This window comes from Gobio gobio (assembly GCF_949357685.1).
Source record: "Gobio gobio genome assembly, chromosome: 25".
NCBI classification, from domain to species: Eukaryota; Metazoa; Chordata; class Actinopteri; order Cypriniformes; family Gobionidae; genus Gobio; species Gobio gobio.
The window spans coordinates 33323884-33332396 of NC_137121.1; positions in this window are offsets into that span (position 1 = coordinate 33323884).

The window sequence follows — 8513 nt, forward strand, 5'->3', positions numbered from 1 at the left end:
AATATCTGGCAGAGCTCAGGGGAGTGGACGCCTCTAACAAAATGACTTTCTAAGCGAGAGGAGGCCTAGCAATGTACCTAACCCAGGAGTACCAAGGAGGTTTACAGAGAACCTGCCACGCAGTACCAATGCCTATCCAAGCTCTAAGAACGGAAGCCTCAGCATAACGACTCTCTAAAGCGAGAGGAGGCCTAACTATGTTCCACGCTCAGGACAGCTTCCAAGGAGTCTCACAGAGAGCCTACAACTCGGAATTGTTAATCAAGCGGAGCGCTAAGGAATTGAGGCCTTGAATTACAACTCTCTATAGTGAGAGGAGGCCTAGCAATACTTAAAGGCAGTAGCGAAACAATTTGACACTACTGCCTAGTCGAACTCTAAGCACGGAGGTCTCAGTATGACAACTCTTCAAAGCGAAGGCCTACTATGCCCAAATCTAAAAATAGCCATCAAGGAGGAGCACAGATCGCCTAACAACTTGATACAGCTGCCCAGACAGAGCTCTTAGGTGTGGAGGCCTCAGCCTCACTCTTCTGTAAAAACAGTAAATAATGGGGATCACAGAGAGCCTAACAAATTGACATTACTGTCCAGCCGAGCTCCAAGGACGATGGCCTGAATATTGTGACTCTCTAAAGTGAGAGGAGGCATATTGGTGTCCAGCGCTCAGAACATCTTCCCAAGGAGGCTTCACAAAGTCTAACAGCTCAGACCCACTATTCAGGAGGAGCTCTAGAGAGTGGAGGCCTGAGAAGAATAACTATCTATAATGAGAGGAGGCCTAAAAACGCTCCACTACTGTAAAGGCAGTAGCCAAGGAGGCTAACAGAGAGCCTATCAACCTAGCATACTGTCTAGCTGAGTTCTGAGGACAGAGACCTCAGCAGGACGACTCTCAAATGAGAGGAGGCCTGCCAACGTCCTACACTCAGGACAGTTTACCAAGGAGATTTACAAAAAGCCTAACGACTATCCAGGGGAGCTCTGTTATCCACAGGAGTGGAGCAGTTATGTCCAGTTAGAAATGTTTTCCATAATGTCTATTTAATAATACCAATTACTTCACTCTTCTGTCTCTAATTTCTCAGAATTACATACATGAATAGAACAATACAATTTGTTGAGCCAACAAGAGGAAACTTAAGTAAACTTTGTCTTGTCCCTGCTCTGCCTACAATGGCGACCGTGGGACCCGAACCACAGAGTGCAAGCGCATAACTATCATCCCCCAAGAGAGTCAAGCCTAGGTGTAATCAATAACTGTGACTGCATTGCAAAAAGCACACATTTAACCCCCTCAAGAGTCAAGCGCACTAGTTCAAGCGTCAGAATGTATCAATCAGAAAAGAATTATACAAGAACAGACTCGAATGCATCACTATGAGTGCCTTAAACTCCCTCGAGAGCCGAACACTGACTACTATCCCTCATGAAAGAGCAGAAAGGAAAAATCTCCTTACCTGTCTCTTGTAGTCAGTTTCGTGAATGCATCATACCTAGTGCATCCAGCTTCTTCGAAGAGAAGGCAGCATTCCACCAAAATGCTCGGCCCACATCCCTCTAGAATAAGGACGGCGCGAACTGAGCTTTTCATTGAGAAGTCCTCACAATGATTCAGCTCCCTCAGGATTTAAACATGTGAGCTCCTCATTCATGTACCAACAAACAGTCTCCTGAAGGCAAGATGAGGATGACGTATTTCACTTTTATACTCATGGTATACTCACCAGTGGTGACGTCATAGACTGCCGCCTGCCAAAGTCACGTTCATTGTCGTGTTTGGACTCATGCTTCAGACACCAGTCATGCCGGAGGCATTCCCCATAGTGAGCCCTAGCAGCGCAAGTTCCCTTTTGAAAAGGAACAAGTTATGTGACTAACAAAATTGTATGATTCTTGCATGTTTTATTCATCATGATAATCTTCTCAAATGAACAGCTTTTATTCATTTTAATGCCTAAATACAATCGCCAGAAGCTCATTATCTCTCATGCCACCAGCCTCGCCCTGTTCTCATGGTCCCTCTGCCCGACTGCTTGCTTACACACACTATTTAGCGCAAATCCTGCCTTGCAGTCAATTTCACTGGTTAAGATTAGGGTGTAGGGTAGGTTTAGCGGTTAGAATTTGCTGTAACATAGCATTGTAGGAACTCATCACTGTGATTGACATGACTAATGAAATCTTTAGAAACGGCTGTGGGGTGGGGTGGAGTTAGCGCTGAACTGGATTGGGAGGAAGTCACTCCCTATTTGGGAGCTCCCACCACGTTTTGGACTTCCCACCCCCATTTGGAGATCTCCAGGCTGAAGCTATACCCTTCTCGACTAGTGAGTAGATGCGTTTACCTGTTTGACTTGATGATATTTATGTCCCTGACAACCTCCATAGTCGCATTTGGCCACTTGGTAGCAACTACCTTTTAAAGTGAAAACGCTAAAATCATGAGTGGGGTAAAACTTGTGTATTTTATGTGGTAAAATAAAACAAACATATCTTGATCTTGTTTACCACACAGGCATTTAACCAAAAACCCAATGACTTCAGAATGATGGAATCGGAAGTGCTAAAATGCTAACTCATTTCCAGGTTTTGACCTGCAAAATGTCCTGTCATCCTGCAGCACTATTTTTCTCCCCAGTTCGATTAATGAACTAGAAGTAATGTGATGATTATTAAATCCTTCTTGATTCATTGTTTGATTGGAATTCCAGAAACGGATTAAAAATGCAGATTTACCAAGATTATTTTCAAGATATTACTCGATGTTACTAGATATTACTTGAGTTATGTAGCCACAATGTAGCATACTATGGGTTGAAACATTTATCCTTGCATAATGGATGCTGTTTTACATACTATTTAAAAAATAGTATGCAGTAAACTGTGCAGTATTAAATAAGCAGTAATTTAATATTCCACTCCAAACATAGTCGACTACACTCTAAAAAATGCTGGGTTAAAAATAACCCAAGTTGGGTTGAAAATGGACTAACCCAGCAATTGGGTTGTTTTAACCCAGCGGTTGGGTTAAATGGTTGCTTAAAACAACCCAATTGCTGGGTTAGTCCATTTTCAACCCAACTTGGGTTGTTTTTAACCCAGCATTTTTTAGAGTGTGCACAGTAAAAATCCAACATTATTCATACAGTTTGAGCATAAAGCAGATGTGATGATAGAATTAACACTGGGACAATGGACATGGAAGACAAATTTTCTTATTTGACATTTAGCTTTTTTGGGGGTTTTATTTCTTTGTGTAACTGTAAAATGTATTTTTTTGTTTTCTTTGGGCGTGTATGTGTGCACGTTTAAATATGTGCATTTATAATTGTGTGTTTGCATGTATGTGTGTGAAAGAGACAGAGTTTTGTAAAGCTGATGAAGTGAGTGCTCCCAGCATGCATCTCATTCTTACAGTTTTTCGAAACCCAACGCAATGGCTATGTTCGAAATGGCATACGACCCTACTACTCATACTATTTCTTCAGTATTTGTATACTGTGTGAAGTATGTTCATTTTGTGTATGCATGGATTATATGACTTATGACATGTGATAAAATGTGCAGTATAGAGCTGTGTGCGCTCAACTTGACCAGTGTGACAAATGCACTGAAAGTAATATGAACCACGATTCTCCCTTTCATATTATCTGATAATTTTTTTTTTATTATTTTAGAGATAACTTAGATACCACATAGTTCAATTAAATTACACATACAATGTAATGAGGCCATGTGACCACTATGTAGCAGACTACTGTTCAAAACATGTATCATTGCATAATGCGTTCTCTTTAACATGCTTAAAAACATCAGGCACTTTACAGTGTATACAATAAGCAGTAAGTATTCAAGAAGTACACTAGTATTCCGTTTCGAACACAGTCAGTGCATCTGTCCTCCTCAGGCCCTTTGAGTGTTTGCAGATGAGAACTCTGTATCATATTTTCTTAGCTTGAATCAAGTATCGCTTTTTTAGGTATATATTTTTGCACTTTCTATTTGCATGGGTACAGACCCCATATGGGTATAGTATACACTAAAAAAAACTCAGAAAAGAAGCTTAAATTTTGTTCTTGCTTCGTAGATACTCAAATTAATGTTTAATTTCATGAAAACACTTTCCTGTTCACTCTATTTAGGAATCACATTTGAAATAAAAATCTATGTTAAAAATTATTGCTGTGTAGTTTATTAGAACAGTTTTTCTCAACTGGTGGGTTGCAACCCAAAAACTAGTCCCGTCTTTGGAACAATTTAAGTACTGTGTTGGGTCACCATTTAGGTCCCGTAAGGACCAGTTGAGAACCACTGTATTAGAAAACTAATTTTTGTTTTGATGCTTTGTATGTTATGGATGCTAAGCAGGACCAGTCGGTAGAATGGAAATGTGAGGCTGATCTGAAACAGGAAGTGGTCTTTACTGTAACACACCATTTTCTTGGTGTACTGTAATCTATGCATGACCTGATTTATGAACCCGGCCCATCTAGGGCTCTTGACAAACCTTTGTGTATTTGTGCACTTTTTACTGTGAAGTGTGCATGGCCTATATCTGCTTAAACCAGAGAAGACTGATCTGAGATCTGTACATGTTGTAGTGGTTCATCATCGTGAATGATCAGTTAATGGGTTTGTGGTGATCTCATTAACATTTCTGCAGGCTATTTGACAACAAATGTTATTCAGGGTTTATCAGAGACGCTTGGTATAAAATGTCTTCGTTGAAATGCCTGTCAAAAGCACATGAAACAATAAAAATGTTTAGAAGTAATGAGCAACAGCATGTACTTATACCATCATAGTCAATGCTTAACAGATCTTACACTGCGTTCGGTTCTAACAATGACTTGATTCCTGCAACATCAATCATTAGTCTAATTTCAAAGCAATGTACTTGTTACTATTAAAGAGATGGATGCTATTTTGCTGTAAAATTTCACTGCTTACATTACATAATGCATATGCGTTACATTCAAATGACAGAGAGACTTTAGTTCGTAGGCTCTGTGCCGAGCCAATGGGCCTCATAATGAAACATGAGCAAAATGAATTGCTGTGCAAACTGTTCGTAAAGCCATTCTGACTCAAATTCGCAGATTCGTGAAAGTGTTCATATTTTCAAAATGTTAGTTGGTACAAAAATATTCCTTGGCATATGGCCAATTAGATTCGTTTGGATTTATGCAATATGTTAAAGTCTGTGAAGAGAGTGTACAATATCCCAGAGCGCTCCTGTACCTTAATTAAGAATTATTGGTATTTATTAACATATACACTTTTAACAAGGTTTGTAAAGTGTTTGTGAATCCGAGGAGAGTTTTCGGGAAGGTCCATTTGTATGCAAGTTGTTACTCGGAAACACTTTATTTTTAGACATTCTACTAACTATAATTAACTTTGCAACTACATGTCAACTAACTCATTAGAGTATTTGTAGACTGTCTGATTAATATTTACTAAAACTTTATTTTGTTGGTCCCCCAACAGACATTCTACTGACTATTAGTAACTTGGCAACTACAATTCAACTCATTCTACTAACCCGAACCCTAACCATAACCTACCAGTCTACTGACAGTCAACTAATACTCTAATGACAGTTAGTTGACATGTAGTTGCAAAGTTACTTATAGTTAGTAGAATGTTTAAAGTGGACTATCGAAATAAAGTGTAACCTGTTACTCAAATACAGTCAAACCAAAACTTATTCAGACACCTTCAACGTTTTCTCACATTATCACAGTTTATTCACTATAGTTTAGAAAATGGTAATAAAATAGTTTCAGAACAAATTCATCTTGATAATGTCTGATAACTTTGATAGAAAGGGATGGAATGGATTGCAATCAACCAATCAGCCGTTGAATTTAACTATTAGATAATACCAATTTAGGTCAACCAATGACCAAGCAATGCTTCATTTGGTTCAGTATGTGGGGTCAAAGGTCACATTAGCAATTAAAGAAAAAACACTTCAGCAAAACATGCTCTAGAGTGCGTTTCCCGAAAGCATCGTTGGCCAACTATGGTCGCAAGTTCCGTCGTTATCAGCATAGTTCAACGATTTGGTGTTTCCCGAAACCATCGTTCCAACGAACGTTCGCAAACTGCATCGCAAACTTGTGTGGTTGGAACGACAGCTCTTGACCTGTGGTTAGAAGTATAGTTCCTTGTTAGTTTGTCGTGTCGACGGCATTGATTTCGCAGCAGCTGGGATGTGTTCTATTCAGAGCTATCGACCCTATTTCTTTCGTAGGTTTCACCATCCACTTTAAGTATTTGGATGACTTAAAGTCGAGGTGCCTAGGTTTTACACAATTTGCTTTCTTCATTACAAATTATTTGAAACGATATAATAGCGTGACAATCGCAATTATTCTCCCTTCGAAGTGCCCTCCGAAAGGATTATTTATGCTGGTTGGGACGCAGTCTTGGTTTCGTTTGTGCGAAGAAACAAGTGAGTGCAAGTGAGTAGCTTTGTTAAATTCCCAAAGACAAATTGTCATATAACAATATTTTACAAAAAGGGGTTTACCCTTAAATATTAAATTGTATCTGTACTGTAGAATTACACATATACGCAACACATGCAGTGCTTAGCGCTAAGGAAACGTAGGCAGATTCAGATTTATTTTATTCTGACATTTAAACATTTAACACATGATGACATAAATCAACATAAAGTCTGAAAAGGAATAGGCAGAAGCATTTATTTTTTGGGTGATTTCTGCCCAGGATTTTTTTTTTTATCAGCATTTGTTACACAATTTTTCAGCTTTGAAAATAGCTGTTTTTTTTATTCTCCACCTCCTCCACAAGAACTGTAACTTCATTTTTTGAAAATTGTGGTCATATGAACACATAGCTGTATGGCAAGGGGACTTAAATAGGTAGGCTAATGATCTTAAGCAAAATATGCAACAGGTGTACACAATAGTATAACAATCACAGTGATCATTGATCAACAGTAAAACCCATCATTTATTTTCATTATAATTGTGCTGATCTATCAATATTCAATAAGAAATTAATAAATATGAAATTGTGAAATTAATAGTTATAGATTTTTGGGATCAGAGAAGACAACGTGTTTATATATGTTTATATTTTATTGTGCAAAGAATGAATGTTGAGTTGTTAACGTAATTACTCCACATCGTCACTAAGAAAGCGCAGTCGAAAAGAGAAAAGAACCAAATTTACAGCAGGTGGCGATATGTGCTCATAGCACCAGTCCGCCATTAGATCGAAGAAGAAGAAGAAGAACGTCATAACGACAGCTCCAACCAATGTGGTTCAAACCATGGTTTTGCGACACAGGTACCATGGTTTCGGGAAACAGTAGTGACTAGCTAGTTGATTTCTTTAAAGATGCATCGTACTATGGTAGTTAAACCAGTGAGTTGCATCATTGTACGGGAAACGCACCCCAGGTCTAAATAATTGTGGTCCCAAATTATTATCAATTTTATTGGTAGTCCACTGTATGAAGAATTTTGGAATATAATATGTCACAGTTTACTTCTTTTTTGTCCTGCACCGAAAAATTATATCTGGTGTCTGAATCATTTTTGGTTTGACTGTACCTTTTGATTTTGCCAAGTATGACATCCAGACATCCCCGGTAGTCTTGGAACAACATTGCCATCCTCCATTTAGATTTTGGAGTTAGAGCTGGGGTTGGGTCTTGACAAAAAATATTTTGGTAAAACTTTACAATAAGCTTAATTAATTAACATGAACTAATAATGAACTGCCCTTTTAAAGCTTTTATTTATCTTTGTTGATGTTCATTTCAACATTTACCAATACTTTATTAAAACTTGCTAACATTAGTTAGTGCACTGTGAACTAACATGAACAAACCATGAACAGATGGATTTTTTATTAACTAACGTTACACAAAGATTAACTATTGCTGAACAGAGGTGTAGTTCATGTTAACTAGTGCATTAACTCATGTTAAAGGTGGGGTGAGTGTTATTTCAAAACTGCTTTAGAAAAGTGTCTCAGGCCGAGGACCAAAACACACCTATAGCCAATCAGCAGTAAGGGGCGTATCTACCAATGACGGGGAGAAGAGAACGCTCAGTGCACTTCATTATTCAAAAGACACGACACAGGACGGACATTAGCCGAGGGATGACAGAAAGAGAGAGATGGCAGATAAAAAACAGGGGGAGGATGTCTGAACAAAAGAAGTGTCAGCTTTCCAGCGCTGGAGAGAACTCAAGGAGCGAAGTCCGAGGTTGCTTTATTTCTTCTCGATAGGCGAGTAACATTGGTTTTGTTTTGCTTCACAGAACTAATATATGCTGGCTTTTGCTTGAATATGCTCGTGTGTCATGTTTGCTTGTTTGTTCATTTGCAATCGTATTGTCGTTCACTTCAGTGATGATATACCCCTTTTCCACCAAGGCAGTGCTGGTGCTAGTTCGGAGCCAGAGCCTAGTTTCAAATCGGTTCTTTGTGTTTCCACACCCAAAGCACCAGCTCCGAGCCAGGAA